At 40.9% G+C, this 19,673-nt stretch overlaps 1 long non-coding RNA gene across 1 annotated transcript; it reads right to left on the bottom strand.

The window, feature by feature from the left end:
* Positions 1-283: 283 nt before the first annotated feature.
* Positions 284-19,249, bottom strand: LOC123351179. The gene is made up of 4 exons (XR_006573946.1): positions 19,169-19,249; positions 9,344-9,568; positions 7,822-7,968; positions 284-580 (listed from the first exon to the last, which is right to left on the bottom strand). It is a non-coding gene; the product is annotated as an uncharacterized LOC123351179 (long non-coding RNA).
* Between the last annotated feature and the right edge of the window lie 424 nt (positions 19,250-19,673).

The raw sequence follows: 19,673 nt of genomic DNA, 5'->3' as shown, positions 1-19,673 counted from the left end.
CCGTGCTTTGTTTCAAACCACACACCAGTTCCATGGTTGCATGCAGCATTCACTCTGATTGCCATTCTGCCTGAGTGCCTGATCAACTTAATGCCTTTCAGGCAACATTATCAGCAGGCTGCAGTTCCCAAAATATGGTGAGCAGCTTGCTATATTTTTTTCATTTGAAAGCAAACTCTGAAGCACAGAATCAGAGTGGCGGGATGCAGGATGTCATCTGACAAGCGCTACTTAGTGAAAACCCATGCGTGCTATGGCAACGTTTTCATCGGCCAGAAGGTTTCTACCCAGAGTGGAAACATATGTGACAGGATCGTGCAGATCAGTGAAACTTCCTGCTCCCTCTATCCAGTTGCAGCTCTGCTTTCCAAGCTTCTGAGCTCAGCAGAGTTATACCAGGGATGAATTTAGCCTCAGGTGTTTCAATATTCAGTTCTTAATGCTCTGCCACCCCAGTAGGGAGATTCTGCTGGTCCCACACTGTGTTATGGTAAGTGGGTTCACTCCTTGACACATGCAGCAATCAAATACTTTCTTTTAGCCTCTGAAAGACAGCCTTACCTATAGCACAAAGTGGTCTCTGCAGTTAACAGAAAATAGGGGAATTAAACCCATCTGGAAAAAGGGAGGTTGTATAGCAGGAGAAACTAAAACTAGTTTTAAAGTATCCTGTTTGTTAGTACTTCAACATTAATCAGTGGCGTGGAACAGGAAATAGTTGTCTTTAGCCAGTAACCAACATAAAGTAAAAATACTGGCTGTGCTAGGGAAAACACTAGTTAGGTAACAATACAAGTGAGCTGGAGAAGGTTAATGAAAGTAGGAAATGAAGTCCCAGAAATTAATAAGTAAAAATTCTAGTATTCCAGGATCAGTATAATCCCATATTTCTGGGATTTCAGCATCAACAGTCTGAGCAGTTCATGAGAGCTCTTTCTCAGTGGTCAATATCTATTTTTATGGAAAGACTAACAAAAGGGTTAGGCAAATATTGCCACCATCTTTCTTAGTGGCCTTAGATTCCAGTTAGCTCTGGGTTTTCCTTACTTTATTGTCATGTGTTACCGGATATGAATAAACACGAGTCTTCAGCAATCTGAACTATTACTGAGCACATTGAAGACAATTTCAGTGTCCTGGGATTAAAGTAAGATTGATCCTAACATCCATGAATTGCAAATTTGCTCCAGGGCTGCATGCAACATATGCTGTAGTTCCGCCACTGTTATCATTAGTCTCTTATTTTCATGAACACTCAATTCTCTCACAAATGTATAAAGCAAATTGCAGTAGCAAAATTTAGACTTCTTTACAAGACATTCAAGCGAAGAGCTTTGGGCCATGAGTTTTAGGGGGATGGTCAGACCGGAGGTTTCAGTTCAGGCCCAATACTGACTGAAATAGAAGAAAGCGCTGAAGCGTGACTCTGGCTCTGAAGCTTTCTGAAGCTTGTGGGATTGTTCATGTTTGGGGTTCTAAAGGACCCATCTGGAAATTAAAAAAATCAGCCATACATTGGCTGGAACTAGTTGGTGCTTAGTGAAGACACTTGTGTGAAATATGCACACGTAAATCAGTGATAGTTCATGTGATGCTTTAATGTCATGTTCACTCACCAAATAAATCTTGTTAAGCTCCAAGAGTTTATTTGTATTACCCTAATTTAATGCTCACTCTATCTGCTGCCTCTACTCCCTAGTACGGTGTTTCTCAAACTGGAGTTGCCGCTTGTGTAGGGAAAGTCCCTGGCGGGCCGGGCCGGTTTGCTTACCTGCCCCATCCGCAGGTCCGGCTGATCGCGGCTCCCACTGGCCACGGTTCGCCACTGCAGGCCAATGGGAGCAGCTGGAAGTGGTGGCCAGTACGTTCCTTGGCCCACGCCACTTCCAGCAGCTCCCATTGGCCTGCAGCGGCGAACCACAGCCAGTGGGAGCCACGATCGGCCAGACCTGCGGACGGGGCAGGTAAACAATCCGGCCCGGCCCACCAGGGGCTTTCCCTACACAAGTGGGTGACCCCAGTTTGAGAAACACTGCCCTAGTAGGGTAAGGGACTTTGGCTTATTATCTTACTGACATTATCTTATTATCTTACTGCCATTTACCAAGATGAGTTGATAGGGATTCCTCTTTAAAGAAAGCATGACTTTTTACCTAAGGCCTGTGAACAACAGCAGTCAGTTCAAAAGTTATGGTGAAGTTCATTTCTATGCAGATTTGGCTCAGGTGGACTATGCATTTGATTGCCATGAGAAAACAAGCTATAAGTAATTATTATTTGTTGATCAGTGGCAATGAGATTCTTGTCTGGACTGGAAGCATAACCAAGATACCAGATGACTTTCTTCATGCTGTATTTCTGGCCTGAATGGAAGCAGGAAACACCAGAAAACTTGTAAGAGAATCTGTTCTTCTGAGATCATCACACAATTTTTAAAATTACATTGGGTTCAGACTCAACCAAATCTCATAGACTTTTGAGGTTCTCTTATTGCTACCTTTTGATTGAGTAAGGTAAGCAATATAGTCCCTATAGCAGGTTGGAAATTTTCCAGTGAACTGTTTTTCCATCTGAAAATGCCGACTTGTTCAAACCAAAACTCTGTAGGGAAAGGGTTTGTTTCAATGAATTTTTTTACTTGACATCTTAAAAAAAGTTTCTAACTGGTTGAAACATTTTGTTTTGATATTTTCAGAATGAAAAATTCTAGTTTTCTTGGTCAAAATGACATTTTGTTTTGAAATTTAAGCTAATCATAGTAAAAAATGTTTTAAATAAAAAATAGTAAAAAAATCAAAATGTTTCAAAATTATCAAAGCAAAGTGTTTTGATAGACCTGAACTGATTTTTTCCCCCAAGATTGTCAAGTCATAAAAATGTTTGAGATTTTTGACTTCCCATCCTGAATCAGGATGAAAAAAAGTTTTTTTCATATTTCAAAAATCTCCTGGGATGGGAAAACTCATCCCTGCCTAGGTCTAACTGTAGCAGCTCTTGTCCACCTTGATGAATTGGTGACTTTCCAGGAAGAAGCCAAGATTACCCCTCTTCTCCTTACCACTATGCACCTAATTCTCACCATTATGAGCTTTCTCTAGACCTACAGGGCACCATGGAATTCAGACCAAGCTTATGCAGGGTCACTAGGCTTCTTCCACTTTTCTATTGACGTTAAAAAAGACTTCTCTCTTCCCCCTACTGCTTTAGGCAAGGCCAGTATTAAACATTTAAAATCTCCCATGAAGTTAGCATAGTTTGTCAGAAGAGGCACATTCTTTCTGTTAGTATTAGTTTAAAACCTTGATTTTCCCAGCCTACCTGTCAACTCTGAAACAATTACTAACCACTAACAAAAAACATTGTTAAGCTTAAGAAGCATGATGTTAATGTTATTCCTCTGGAGATCAGCGCTCAACTTTTCCTGCCATGGAAACAAATAGCATAGTGATCATCTCCTACTCAATTGTGGCAGCTACAACATTTAATCCCAAGTCTTCTCGTGTGCAGAACAAATCACTTTAGATGATTAATAAATATTTCTTGACACACTGATTTTGACACATGCACATGCTAAAGGCTAACAATGTGGATAATCAAAACTTCGTTTTTGGATGCATAATGTGCTTTGAAAATTTAATTTGCTAAAAAGAGGTAGGAAATTGTTGTTTGCTTACAACTTTAAAAATATGCTCTAGGCAAAACTGGAAAGAGCTGTGTTCCTGATTACTAATATGGCTCTATTAGGGCAGACATGCTGTAGTTCTCTTGCCATAGATAAACATAGTACATCTAAAGGAAAAACACTGACCCATCTTACAAAAATAGTTTTTAAATAATAAAACAAGACACAATGTCAAACCTGCTTTAGGCACATTATATACCAGCCTGTGCAAACTCAAAACTCCTGTTTGGTCTGAACTATTCTCATCTGGCTCAACAGAGACACATGGACTACACTCCAGATGGCGTTGAGGTTTTCGGCTGATTGCTCGGTTTTGTGCTAATAAGCACAAAACTCATTCTGCCTAATGATGGAACCCCATAAAGTGAACATCTGGGAAAGCACGAGGTGTCTTGTTAACAGTCTTGCTAGCTCCACATGTAGGAATTCAGTGAATCCTTGATGGTGTGACAGATGCTCGGATAGCAGAATTAATTATCAGGCTTTGCTCTAAAACACTACTGCTCGGAGGTAGCATCTTTCTAGTCTTGACCTGTCATCCTACCTCTTGTTCTCAATGAAGAATAGCCATTTATCTCGAAAAGTGAAAATGACAGAGACTACAGACATGATTGGACATTTTCTGCTCCATGACCCTGTCTACCGAAGATTTTGAAAAGCTGGGCACTCATTTGATTGACCATTGCTAAACATAATGACTTAAAAATCTTCTGGCGAATAGTGCTTCCCCCCCCACTCTGTGTTAACACTGTCACACTTAGGGAAATACATGGAGCTCAATTTGGCTTGTATCTTCATCTTTACAATGGAGGGACTCATGCAAACTCAGCATGATGGACCACAGCAGTTCCGCTGGAGGCCAGGGAGGAAAGGATTTGGTAGAAACCTTTACAAAATAGCATTAAGCCCACCAGAAAACAAGTCTAGGGGAAGAAGGATCATCTTGAGGTTAAGGAGAGGAAAGTAAGCATGTCCACTCACCCTTTTTTGGTTCTGTATGATGTATAAATATAGCCCAAGAATTGTGTGTGCACGCGCGCGTGTGTGTGGTGTTCCATTCAAAAAAACCAAACCAAAACAACAACTCTCTCCCTCACAGTTTGGTGGTAGTTTGATTGTAATTGATTGTTTTCACATTAGAAATGTCAGGCTTGACGACTGGGGAACTAGTGGGACTATGACCTCCCAGGAGACCAAAAGCTGTGCAACTGAATTCAGTAGTAACCTTTCCTCTGCTAACATCAAAAGGAAGACCCCGACCCCCACCCTCCCAGTTCTCTCTCAGTCCCATGTTGTGCTATTTCCTTTTCACTCCACGTGATGAAAGGAGGACTCTCGCCAGACTAGGTGATCTAGAATAGAAGCAGCTATTTCAGAAGTTCTTGCGACATCGCATTCTTCCCATTGCTTGGAGACACAACAGCAGCTCCTGATGTGGAAGAAGAGATGTCTCAGCTGGGAGTCTGCCATCTGCCTCCTAAAGGAAGATTTGTCACAATGCTGGTTACCTTTTCTCTCTAGAGCCTCTCTCATCTCTGGCTGGGAGACAGGACTAAAAGAGACAGGGATTGTGGAGGGTTCTAAGTGAGCTGGTGCTCAGAGGAGAAGAATGGGGAATATTAAATGGACGAAGGGGAAGAGTTAAATCATCGGGAAAATAGAAAGTTCTGAGAAACTGAAACACTGAGGGACAGAGAACACAAGGTGGGAGAAAATGAAAGAAGTGAAAATGAATTTTGGAAAAGAAGATGAATAGAAAACTGGGGAGACATGGTAAGGTTCAAAAAAGTTGTCCTTTAGAAAATTTGGTGCCAGAATACTCCAATGAAATGTTTGATTCAGATATCACTGCCTATGATTGCTTAGAAGACTACAGAGGCCTGATTGTAGAAGGCAGATGAGGCAAGGGAGTTGCTTGGCTGCTTTGGGTTTTTTTACATTATTCGTGCTGGCTTTTGGCATGCTTTATGTTTTATTATACTTGTCAGATGGGAAGTGTGTGAATGTGTTTGGGGTGGTTTCAATGCCTAAATGTAATAGAGCATAGTCTGTCACTGGAAACATAGATTTAAAGAGCAAGTAAGTTCACATGTGTACATGTACAAAACCTCTCTCCCAGGATTTCCTAAAACTCAGGCAATTAAAGTAATAGAATCATAGATTTTAATGCCCGAAGGGACCATCAGATCATCTAGTCTGCCCTCCTGTGTGTCACAGGCCATCAACACCACCTAGCACCCACACACTGAACCTAATAACTGAGATTAGATCAAAGTATTACAGGAGACTAAACTGTTAGCATTGCACCTGGTATTTCAACATTTTCCAGGGAATATCATCTATCTACGTATGGATTAATAGAGTCCAATACCAGATGGGACCACTGTGATCATCTTGTCTGACCTCCTGTATAACACTGGCCATAGAACTTCCCCGTTTGGACACTTACATGGCCCTTGTCATAATGGTACCTGAGCACGTCTCAAGCATTAATACATTTTAGCCTCACAACATACTGTGAGGTACAGAAGTACTATCCCCATTTCACAGATGGAAAACTTAAACACAGGGTAGAATATGTGACTTGTCCAAAGTTACACAAGCTTGTGGCTGAGTCAGAAATAGGATTCATGTCTCCTGAGTCCAAGTCCAAGTGCTCCAAGACCATCCTTTTGGACACATGCCCCTTACCTTCCCCAACTTCTATATAGATATGCCAACCTGATCAAGTCTAAATGACAGCTAGAGCTGGTTGGAACATTTCTGACTAAATGTATTCTCATCAAAATATGTTGTTTTATCAACACTGAAATGTTTTGTGGAGATGTATCAATTTTGACAAAAGTTTTCTGAGGTCAAGGGCTCTCTGGTCACTTCTGATCAAACAGAGAGGGAGACCCTCAAATTGAAAACCCAACCTTTTTAAATCTGAAAACAGATGTTCCAACACGCTTCCATTTTACAAAAATGTTTGAAACATTTTGGTTTTGTTGCACAGTGGAACAAATTTGGAAACCTAAAAAGTTGTCATGAAACAGAATTGTCCTCTTCTGGCCAGCTCTAATGGCAGGATTTGCAGAAATGGTGGAGCAGAGCACTAGGGATAAACAGCTCCATACATGCCACGGGCACATATTTTTATTGATTAGCCGCAGGGCGGTTGAGGGATATAAATGCCTTTTCTACTCTGTTCCTGCTTTATCTATTTGCTGGTGGCCCATCACCTCAAGGTGATGTATGGTTTTTAACATTTTATGCCAAGGCAACATTGCGTCAGCTGCGACCAAAATTGGTGCATTCCCTTGCTGCTTTTTCTATATTATTTGTATTGCAGTAGCACCTAGGAGCCCCAATCATGGAACAACTAGCTGAATCTTTAAAAGACACAGTCTATCCATGTGAAAGCACATAAAGGCAAAGCTACTTTCTATTTGAGGAAATAATTCAGCATGAATGAAAATGGAAATACACGAAGGGTCTGGTGAAGCAGTTCTGACAGAGGAAAACACACATTGAATTCAGTAGGAGTTTTCCCCACATAAGCAGTTGAGAATTATACCCATAGTGAGGCCCAGGACCAGATGCTCAGATCCTGTAGACAAGTGTAGCTCCGTTGATATCTACATAGCTGCACAGACCTAGATCAGCTGAGGATCTGGCTCACATACTGCAGGGCACCTGACTGGAATTGAGATCTCCTTACTTATCTTCATCAAACAGCACTGAAATGCTACCTGGTCTCAATAGACCTGATTTTCATTAGTGCTAAGCACCCAGAACTCCAGTTGGAGCTAATGGGAGCTATGGGTACTGAGTACCTTTGAAAGTCAGGCCTATGATGTTCAAGTCTCTCTTGCCAGATGCTCACCAGAGGAGGGGATTAATGAAATGCCGATTTATCTGCCTGTCTGATTAACGACCTGTGTCGGGTGCTAAGTCTCGCTGGAGGACAATTTCTTCAGGATGTCTTTCTCAATCAGAACTACAATCTTTGTTCTTAAATGCACCAAAGCACACATTTGATGTGCATTTTAACCATTGTGAACATGACCCTGAGGGTCTACAGGTAAATGTTTCTCATTTCATTCTGTCATCTCAATGTATTTGATGAAACAGAATCACATCAAATGGGTCTTTACCTGATTTTGGCTCTGTTCCACGCACGCTTTCATTTAAATCTCCATTCAGTTTAAGCCTTCTATTGAAAAGATCCTGCAACCAGGCTTTAATGCAGAACAAATTCCTTCTAATCCTCTTCCTGCCAACTTTGTGTGTGAAATATTAGGCTACAGTTAGGGGGACACAGTAGATTAAGAGGGAAGACAAATAAATATTGTATTGAAAAAGTCCCAATGGTACCCCACAAGGTGAACACGCCAGAAACTTCATTCTTATGTCACTCTCGCACAGGAACGAACATGTTGGCCCCTGAAACCAAAGGTAGCCCCCAATCTTATAGACCCCTTAGTGGAACAAAGGTTTCTGTGATCTTGTGAGAGGAATAGATGGTCTCAGAGGGCCGTGTGACCTTAACTAGCCTTGTTATACGGTACATGCTTAGGCTAAAAAACAGCCATATATTCTGTATAATAAGTAAGGCCTCACTTCAGCAAAGTACTTAAGCCTGAGCTTAAACCCATCTCTGTTCAACAAAGTAGCAAAGTGCGTGCTGATGTCATAGTCAATGATATGTAAGCATGTACTTAAGTGCTTTGCTATTATGCCTATTTTGCTGTATAGAGATGTTCTGCTGAACTGGAGCCTAAAGGAAGGAAACAAACAAAACAGCGGATGAAACGTGATTTGCCGTTATGTTCAAAATTTGTTTTCTGGGCACTTTAGGAATTTTGTTTGAAAATTATTTTCATTTCCTTACTATGGCATAAGCTTGCACTGACGGCTCAGAAATCCATCTACGGTATATTCAGCAAAAAGTAAAGGACCATAGCTATTATGGCTGTTGGATAGGTTGCTTGAAAATTGTATTTTTTATATATTTGGGCTCAATTTCCATTAGCAGCTCTTTGTCAGAGCTGGATGAAACATTGTTGCAGATTGTTTTTTTGGATTCCCCTCCCCCCCTTTTTATAAATGTAAAATGTTGAGATTCAGAATTTCAGAATTCAAATAAGTCATAAAGATAATATCACAACAAGAGTTTGTGATGAGCATTGTTCACTGGTGGCGTTGCCTAGTGGTTACAGGGTTAAGCCCCTGGCTGCCACATCTCTACTCTTTTCCCTCCGGGCCACCTGCTATTGGCCTGTCTTTTATTGAGGGTCAAACCGGTCTGGCTATCACTCTGGTCAGGTTACCACTCAGTCTTAGCTCCCCCAAGCCTGATGGTGTTTCTAGGAAGATATGGGGTTTGGCTACTGACCCCACAAGTGTCTGATCCTAGCTGGGGGTTTCAAGAGGTATTTATCATTTCCTTCTTTCCCTCCAGGGGGGAAGTCTGGAAGGTGAGGGTTTTCATGTCCTTAATGTGGGATGGGAGGGGGGAGCCTGGGCTCTCGCCCAGGGTTCTTTAAGGGTTACAAAATGTCCAGCACCCATGAGTGCCTTCAGACTGCCTCTCTGGGACACGTTCTACCACCCACTCTCTTGTCAAAGTCTTGCAATCTTTTGCAAAGTAATAAGAAATAAAAGTACAAATTGAACCTTCAGCCCCTCTGGCTTCAGCAGGAAGGCTCTTCCTCACCAGGAAGTTTCTGCTACTCCCTTCCCCAGGAGAACTCAGGACCAGTCCTTCTCTCTGCCTGGTCAGGCTCCTTCTGGCTCTCTTTTAAGTTCCACCTCCAGCTGGAGCATACCCTGCAGGTGCAGCTGGGCATGGTCCTTAATGACCCATCACAGAGTTGTGCAAACAACAGATATTTTGGTTCCCTGGCAATTCCGCAAAATAAAACAACAATAAAATAGTTGGATTTAGGTTGAACCAAAACAATTTTTAAAAAATTCTCTGTGAATCAACAAGTAAAAGAAGAATAATTTTGGGAGGGTTAAACAAAACATTTTGTTTATTAGCTTTAAGGTTTTTATAATGCTTTTTAATTTTTTAAAAACAAAACAAAAATTTCTAAACAAAAAGTCATTTTGAATCAAAGAAATCAAAACATTTTGTGTTTTTTTGAGAGAGATATTTGACACAAACAATTCAGCAAAATTGACAGAGATTTATGTAATGTTTCAATGTCACCAAATCTGCATTTTTTGCTGGAAAAAAAAATTTGGTCAACAAAATTCACCCAGCTGTAATTGCAATCTTCAGCCAACTTCCATCCTGCACTTTGCCCATTTGTGTTCCATAAAGAACCCACCTCACCTTTAATATAGTATCAGAGGGGTAGCCGTGTTAGTCTGGTTCTGTAAAAGCAGCAAAGAATCCTGTGGCACCTTATAGACTAACAGACGTTTTGCAGCATGAGCTTTCGTGGGTGAATACCCACTTCTTCAGATGCAAGTGCATCTCTTGCATCTGAAGAAGTGGGTATTCACCCACGAAAGCTCATGCTGCAAAACGTCTGTTAGTCTATAAGGTGCCACAGGATTCTTTGCTGCTTTAATATAGTATTAACTGTGATGTCCAGACCAAATTCCAACCTAGGTAATTGCGCTATCTAAATTCCCTCTGTATTTTCAACTGGGTAACATACTCTTTATTTCCTATATCAAACAGCTTTGTAAGGTTCCTCTTAAGCACCTACCACGTTCCACTCCAGAACTGGTTACATTTCAATAGTAAGCAAAGTGATCCTTGAATCTAGTTTGAATTTCAGTCTATTAATTGCTTTGCAATCCTGTGTGATGAGAGAGGCTATGTCATATAAATATAAGCTGTTATAATTATCTCAGGTAACAACTACATTGTGTAATGTTTATTCATGGAGATTTAGTAACACCCAGGAATAAGTGATTGGATCAGCTATTGCAGTACCACTGCCATCTCTTATGAGTTATTATACAGCACTTTCAGGAATTTTCTACTGCGGATGCATTAATCAAATAGAAACAATCAATGAAGATTCAAGAAGGAACTATGTATCCACTGACCATGACAAGTATGTTAATAACAAACTAATTCAAGCATATTACAAGTCAGAAAAAAGATTAAGGAATGTTATTTTGGTAACTTTATGGAATTTACTAAGTTGCCTTTGGTTGAACTGGGCCCTTTTTGAATGTAAGGGTCCAGATTCAGCAAAATTCTTAAGCATGTGCCTAAATATAAGAATGTGAACAGTCACACTGAAGTGAGTGGGACTTCTTATGCATTTAAGTTGAAAGATGTGCTTAAGAAACTTCTAGTATCATTACAGAAAATCCAAAGAGAGAGACAGAGAAAGAGAAATTATTTCCTTGTGCTCTTACGTCTGTCGGTATCTGTTTCTTGTCTTACTCTTAGATTGTAAGTTCAGTGGGGCAGGGCCCATCTTTTTGTTCTGTGTTTGTACAATGCCTAGCACAATGAGGTCCTAGTCCTCGTCTGGGGCTCCTAAGTGCTACGATAATACAATTAATAATAATAAGACAAATAGTTTTTCTCCTACTGGAACACTCTATTATTGCAATGATTTTTCTCCTGTATGGTCCAATCCTGCTCCAATCCTGCATTCACCTCATCCCCCATGTTTTCAGTTGCTTATAACTTTCTCTAATATATTCTTTTGAGGTTAAAATTTTCCATGCTTGGCCTTAGCCCTTCAAGGATGAGTAAAACCTAGATCAGCTCTTTCGGAGTTATGTGAGCATGTGGGAAAACAATTCAAGAGTTTGCTGAGTATTTGTTGAGTTCTGAGTTAAACATGAGAGGCTGAACACTTGGTACACTTTCAGGATGTCAGGACATTGTGTGTCATTCTGGGGTTAGAAAAAATAAAATAACTTTTGAATTTATAAGACGGAAATACCTTTTTAATGGTGCCAACTTTTGAAATCTTTAGTGACCACCAACCTAAACCAGGGGCAGATTGGCTGAGTTACAAACTTAGATGCTTCACACATAGGACACAGCAAACATTCAAGAGTGTCATCCAGATAACGTAATTTCTAAGTCAAGTAGCTCATGACACAACAAAACAAGTGTATATATCACTATACATTTCCCTGCTCTAAAATGGTTTGTAGTATGAGTTCCTATCCCTGGTGGGTCAGATGTTATTATACTTTTAAGTACTGGTCCCTCATACATGGAGGGGTGGAGGGGGAGGAGAGGGAGAGAACGGGAGGAGAAAGCCATCACAGGGCCTTTACCAGATTGGCTGAAAGCCTCTTGGTCTATCTTGCCCTTCAGTAAGTCGTTTAAGCTGTGCTACCCTGGTTCACTTTACTGCTGCAGTCAATCTTGGTATTGTCACCCTAACTGAGGTGGTATCTTCAAAACCCCTCCCAACCCCCTTCTTTTTTGAGTGAGTCATTTTGTCTCATACAGCCTTGGTGGTGGAAAGATTCTTCTTCATTTTAATGAAATGATTTATCCAGGGTGAGTGAAATTATGTTTCCTTCAACTTCTCTTGAGGTAACAGCAAGGCTAATGGCCCTAATAACGGCATTACTGAACTGTAGAAACTGATCAAAATCTCTTCCTGAGATTTAATTGCCAACAGAGACATGAACTCTGAGCACTGTGCTGGAGAAAGCCAATGTGCTCTGCTTAAGCATATAGATCAGAGTATTGAGTCATTAGATATTAAGAAGTTTGTCTTCATTTTTAAAATATGCTTGAGTTGGCTAAGAGGCTTTATATAGTACTGAGCTATTTGGTAGATCATATGATCATATTACATTCTGCAAATTAATTCCCTGAAGCATGGATGGGGTTTAGAATTGTGACCACACTAATTACTAGCCTGTTTACAGATCTTGATGAACCAGGTTAGCATTAAAAAAAAAAAAGTACTAAAAAAAGGAGCCAAGACTTTCTGAAGCATATCTGAATCCAAGACCACAGCTTCAAGTAATTCATTTGTCTCACCAAAGTGATTTTTCCAAGAATGTAGCCCTCTTGTACAAGCCACCTTTAGAATAATTAAATGATTAGGTCGAATTAGACAACCAACTAATTTCCAAAGACATCATTGACTTTAAGGCTGATCCTGCTCCCACTGAACTAAACTTCTACAGAATTTCTCCCTACTTGTTTCTAATGCAGATATAACGAAAATAATCTCTCTCATCGACAGATCGTCTAGAGTACAGAGCAGAGTCTGAATGTTTTGAATGCTTAGCAAGGCCTTTATCCAGCAGACATGCAATCAGAAAGTAGCTCCCTTCGTAAGGATGCTCTAGCACCTAGAATTACCAGACTCTAGCTGAGTGTTTGAGGGTCGATTATGTATAGGATTTGGTCTTGTCAGGTAACTCCATGTGCAACACACATGGGAAAGTGGAGCTTGCCCCTGAGTGCACACATTTGAAAATCTGGGCCACTCTGTGCAAGTAGAGATTTGTCCCTCCTTCTCTTTCTGTTGAATGATCATCAGCTTGGCCTTTGAGCTGGCTCTTGATTCAGGCACAGACAGTCATCCCTGTAATCATAAGCTTCCCTATACTTTTCCCTTTAGCAGGAAGCTGTGGGATTCACCCTAGGGCTGGCACTGCTAATTAATTCTTCATCTCTCTCTGATGAACTATATTTCTTTTGCCTCCCTTGGTTTTGCTGTTCTTTTAGAACAGGTTTAGTGTTCTCTTCATTCCAACATTCACTTTCCATATCCAAGCTCTACATTCACCTCTTGTCATTTATATGTAGTGCCCATGGACAGATCAAAAATACCTCCAACTCTAAATTTATACTATATAGATTGCCTAACGCATGATGTTTTGTAGAGAAGGTAGCAGTCTGAGGTGTGTTTTCCTCTGTGCTTTGATTTTTGATAGCCCTTAAATCCAGATCTAGCCGGCCCCATTTCCTGTATATTTTTCCAAGAACCAATGTTGATGATATAACCTCTGCATACACTCTGGCTTTGCAGAGCTTTCCATATGGAGACTTTTCTAACAATAGCTTTCACGCACGGCCAGGACAGATAGGAAGCAACTACGCACAAGCTGTCATTTGGAAAAGAGGGGCAACATTATATCAGAAAAAAAATCCTCCATAAAATAGTGAAGGAAGCTTGTCTTCTGTTAAACCATGAAAAAACCAAACCAAACAAACAAACCCCCCCAAACCAGGAAGACTAGTGGTTCTATTCTACACTGTCTCACTTTCTTTGCACTGGAGCTGCGCTCTTAGAGATGTCTGTTCTTCAGCTGTGACATTAAATTCAGTGGAAGTTTCCTCTGCCCATCTTCAAGAGCTGCCTAAGAGAAAGTGAAGGCTTTTTTTGTAGATTTTAAGATCAGAAGCACCATTATGATCATCCAGTCCAATATCAGGTGCTTCTGTGACACTAGAATGATCCGAGGAATGGAAAGCCTGTCGTATGAAAGGAGACTTGAGGAGCTCGGTTTGTTTTCCTTAACCAAAAGAAGGATAAGAGGAGATATGATTGCACTCTTTAAATATATCAGAGGGATAAATACCAGGGAAGGAGAGGAATTATTTCAGCTCAGTGCTAATGTGGACATGAGGACAAACGGATACAAATTGTCAGTCAGGAAATTTAGGCTTGAAATTAGACGAAGGTTTCTAACCATCAGAGGAGTGCAATTCTGGAACAGCCTACTGAGGGAAACAGTGGGGGCGAAGGACCTCCATGACTTTAAGATTAAGCTGGATAAGTTTATGGAGGAGATGGTATGATAGGATAACGGGCTTAGTCAATAGGTCAATTAAGTGCCACACTGGTAATTAGTACAATGGGTCAATGATAGGATATTGTTAGCCTTTTTCCAGAGGGTATAGCTGGAGAGTCTTGCCCGCATGCTCAGGGTTCAGCTGACCGCCATATTTGGGGTCGGGAAGGAATTTTCCTCCAGGGTAGATTGGCAGTGGCCCTGGAGGTTTTTCGCCTTCCTCCGAAGCATGGGGCAGAGGTCGCTTGCTTAAGGAGTGGGTGGATCGGCTTATGTGGCCTGCATCTTGCAGGAGGTCAGACTAGATGATCATAATGGTCCCTTCTGATCTTGAATTCTATGATTCTATGGCACCTTTCAAAAATAAAAGGGATTTCACTCCAGTCCACTGACCAATATTCCCTCCTTCAAAGACAGGTTTTATTACTCAAGTCAGCATGTGAGCTATTACTGAGAGCGTAATGACTGTTCCATCTGTGTATGGGAGATGTCGCTCATTACTCTCTAAGGCACTTCAGAATGTTGTGGGAATGAAAGGCACTGTTTATAACTAACATTCTTAAATTAGCCTCATCTATTTGACTAACGCCATAGGCACCTTGTATTGCTTATCTGCTTCTTTATATGCCACTCAATAGCAGATTTTGTGTTACCTACTGGTAAGAGCCTGCATTAGCAATACTCAGTCAGCAGCTCCAGGGCCACACGTGGTTGTTCTTTTTAGTGTAGCATGCACTTCCCTTCTCCAGTATGGGAGAGGTGGCACACGAGTGTCCTGAGGAAAATACAGAGAGTGTCCTGGGGCAAAGTATGCAGTTTTAGTATACAAACACACACACACACACACACACAAGCACAGTCTGTGATGTTTGAGTCTGTGCTGGTAGCCAATAAAAAGCAGTAAAAACTTCTGCCTTCATTTAGATAGAAGAAAATTGTTTGCATGAGTAAGGAGACAGAATCTGATCCTTATTTCAGAAGGTTAAAGGCCTGAATATATTATATTTGTGGGCAGAGGCTGCTTAAGGCAATGTCCTTGGAGCACCAGGATTCAGTTACTGAGTTTAGGAACATGCAGCCCGGAGTTCCAAAAATCCATTGTTTGTGATGTGAGAGAAACAGTTCAGACTGCTTGTCTGTCTCTCTGTGTTGAGTGAACTGGCTGCTGTTTGGCTCTCTCTGCTTGAGAACAGGTGCAAATTCCATAGGCCAGATACTCAGCTGGTGTAAATCAGCATCTCTCTATTGACTTCAGTGCCAGTATGTTGATTTATACCAGCTGAGGATCTGGTCATATATCCATTGATAGATGCTATATTAACAGCTAACATTAGATTAGGAATATTATTCTATTTTATATAATATTATACATTAAAAGGGATATTATAATAGTGCATTGTAATTTTACATATTATCTACGTTAATAAGACATTGTGTATGACCTGCTTTGCACATACAATGACGGTGCACCTTTTTTTGGGTGTGTGGGGGGGAGAAGGGGTTTGGTTCTGACATGTTGATCAATCTAGGCCCCAGTCTTTGTTAATTAAGAGAGGGATTTGAACTAAAAACTTCGGGTCTGAATCCGTGCTTCACCAGAGCTTTAGGAGGGTTCATAACTGGGGTTTTGGTTCAGCATGTTATATAGGAGCCATTCAGAAAGTTCAGATCCAGGTCAGGATCCAAAGGCTGAGGACGTTCAGAACTGTGTTTTTCGTTTGAGTCCACAGATAACAATTATCCTCTGACTCCAGTTTCCATGGATTCATAGACTAAAACCAGAAGGGACATTCTGATAATCTAATCTGACTATCTGCATAACAGAGGCCTTAGAACCTCATCCAACAATTCTTGCATTAGGCCAAAACTACAGCATACAGAAGCTCCCCGATTTACACAAGCGTTCCGTTTCGGAATGCCTTGCATAAGGCAAATTTTGCGTAAGCCAGGAACGTATCTTCAACAATTATGCAAAAAAAAACAAAAAACCCTAACGGAACTTTTTCTGGAAATCCGGATTTACGGAAATTGGGATTGCGTAACCCGGAGAGCGTCTGTATCTTTTAGAAAAATATCCAGTCTTGGTCTAAACATCCCAAGTGACGGAGAAGTCACAACATTACTTGCTCAGTTGTTCCAGTGGTTGATTTCCCTCACTGTTAAAATTTGTCACTTATTTCCATTTTAAATTTGTCAAATTGCACCTTCCACCCATTGGATCCTCTTACAACTTTTCCTGCTAGATAGAAGAACCCTTTCCTATTGTTGATGAAACTCCATTTGCTTCATTGGAGTTACTTCTGATTTATGCCCTCCTGAGTTAGAGGATCAGCCCTTCTCTGTTAGAATTACCTCTGGAGTCAGATTATTGGGGTGGAGATTGCACTGAAAGAGATTATATTAGTCACCATTTTGGGAAAGCTTTCCCGTTCCCCAATAAGAACTGTAAGGAAATCCAAACAGCCCATATTCAGTTATTTTATTCAAGTGTAATTTAAAACCAGCTCTTGAGCATAATGGGATGTTACAGCCAATATTTATTTTTCTTTCATTAGATAAATAGTAGTAAATTGAAATCCTTGAGAAAATTGTGCAGACTGTATCACGTATGAATGTGTTTGAGCCTGAGACTCACTCAGGCAAATTCTCATCATATTCAAATAACCATCATTATGCAAATACGAACATCCTCATTGCAGAGCAAGTTTAAAATGGATGTTTGGTTTTATCATGATGAATTATTTTCCCCCGGGTAGCAGACGGACACGTGTGGTTCAGATGAGTCGTGCAGGTTCTGTGTTTGTTTTTCAGGCTCTTTTTTTTTCTCCCCAAACTGAATCTCTAGCTAGCTAGGACAGGAGTGGATCGCTCTCTCCTCCTGCCCTCCCTTGTACAGTCCTGTCTTGCCTGTTGAAGCAGCACAGAAGCACTTTTCTTATCACTGCTACTTTTCTCTCATGAGTGTTACCAAGCCAGCTCTGAACCAATCTCTATCGTGTGTCAGACAGTAGCAGTGCTAGGTCAATGTTTTTAAGTGAGAGACACCCGTCTTCCTTACCCCCATATATGCTAGTTAATTAACAGACAAATCCCGCTGCTCCCTCTGCCCAGCCTGAGTAGCTGGACTGGACACTGGGGTAATGCTCCCCCTGCCCACCTTAGGCTGCAGTCCAGCTGCAGGGCTGCTTTGCAGCCATTATTACAACCTCAGGGCTTCAGGGCCTCTGAAACCTATGCACTTCCCCACCCCATCTCAAGATCAACAGAATGATGCACGGGCATTTCTAAAGCATCCATCACCTTGGCATCCAAATAACCTTGTGGGGAATCCACTGGCCCCAATGGATCAATAGCCCATGGATTCATACAGCCCTGCCCCATCCATTCCGCTCCTAAAGAGCTGCTTTGCATAGCTCCATGGGGCACTTGTACAGAACTAGACGCTGCAGCCTGCAGGAGATTCTATACTCTATAGTCAAATCCCGTCTTCTGTATACAGCTGAACCCCAGTGGTCCCATCACAAGCAGGTCTCAATACCCCTATCAAAGAGGGGGCAGGATTAGGGCTAAGGGCATGTCCAAAACTTCCTGTAAGTAGGTGGTACTGCTAGTGGTACCCCACTAATCAGAACATTTTCTGCAATATTCAGCCGGATCTGTAGTTAATAACACCTAATTTTGTTATGAGTTAATAACATCTGATATTGATGTTTTTAAGTGGTTGATTGACAACCTGCGGGGCAAGGACACTTCTGAATATTAATTAATTCATATTGAGTCTCCAAGATGCAGCAAACAGTCATTGAGTGTTCTTTTAGATTTTGTTGTGAGGCTTCCTGTATTTGTTTCCTATAGTAACTGGAAACGGAGGCGTGCAGCAATAGATAAATCCAATTAGCACAATAGCAGATATGAGACAGGCTTCTTGCAAAGTTTGCTAAGTGGGGTTTCTTTATATAAAATAAGACTCTGCAATGGAAACAATTTTATTCCATTAATAGCTCGTTAGCCTCAAGGTAGCGATGAACTATAATTCAGAGAAGCAGAAATAAAGGTTAAAGAAGTCATCTGCATTTTCCATCTTTGATGTGTATGAAGTGGATGGGGAAGGTGAGTGATATCTGTAATGGGAGTTGCAATATTTAACCAATTGTTAGTTTCTGTGTACTTATATTATTTCTGCTTCCTGAATATACTGAAGACAAATGGACTGTGGTGGAGGATCTAAGGTCCTTCAAAGATTTTCTGACTCACTGTGTAAAGTTCTGTTCATTGCTTGATGATCCCTATGCAGTTTGAATCTGGCTCCATAGTAATTTTGAGCCAAGAAAGTCTTTTTAACATGCATGTACTTCATATAAGCTTCTCTACCTTGCTTAAAATACCCCTAGTTATTTATTGGGAGTAGGACAAAGTGTGAAACTTGACACAAAACCAAATCATGGTATCGGATTACCCAGAGGATGGTGCATTTAACCTATTAAGATATTAATCATATTAGACCAGAAACAAGGACCAAGAACCCCTGTCTTTCATATAAGATATGTTCTAAATCTACCAATGCTCTCGTTCTTGTATACCACCAAATAGCAGTTAAACCAGCTTCTATCCAAGTCTTGCACTACACAGGATCCTCTAATAATCTGGTGGAAATTGCTGCTTAAAATCTTATTAAATCGGATTCTAGTTCACCCCCTTGCCCTCCAACACAGAGCCAAAAGTTATTCAACAAAAGTCATTCATTACCTCTGATCCCAGCTTCACAGACCTGACTAGTGTTGACTGGTCACTGGGAAAAAAAAGCACCTGCTGCTTGGATTAACTGCAGCCTTCCATGATTGTACCCCTCCTTCCTCTCAGTTTCTTTGCTGAGTACATGGTCAATTAACAAATCAGCTAAATGATTGAAAGGGAATCGTTTGTTTTCAGCAGCGAAAACATTCCTTAGGAATGTAGGCCAAGAGTTTTTTCAAGCATATAGACTACAGTCCCAGCACTGTCCTTATTGCTACTCTAGGGCAAATGTTATTGCTCCTGTAAATTAAAAACAGCACCAATCTGCTTGAAGGGAAAACACACTCCATCTATAAATAGCTGCTTTATACACTTATTTCCTTTCCAGTCCAGCTGGGCTATAGGATTTTTCACCCTCTATTCTAGAGTTAGGCCTGGTCTACACTAGGCGTTTATACCGGTTTTAGGAGCGTAAAACCGATTTAACGCCACAACCGTCCACACTAGGAGGCACCTT

This window comes from Mauremys mutica, chromosome 16 (assembly GCF_020497125.1).
Source record: "Mauremys mutica isolate MM-2020 ecotype Southern chromosome 16, ASM2049712v1, whole genome shotgun sequence".
Taxonomy (NCBI): domain Eukaryota; kingdom Metazoa; phylum Chordata; order Testudines; family Geoemydidae; genus Mauremys; species Mauremys mutica.
Note: the sequence above shows the minus strand (reverse complement) of the source record. Positions and strands in the feature narration are given on the sequence as shown.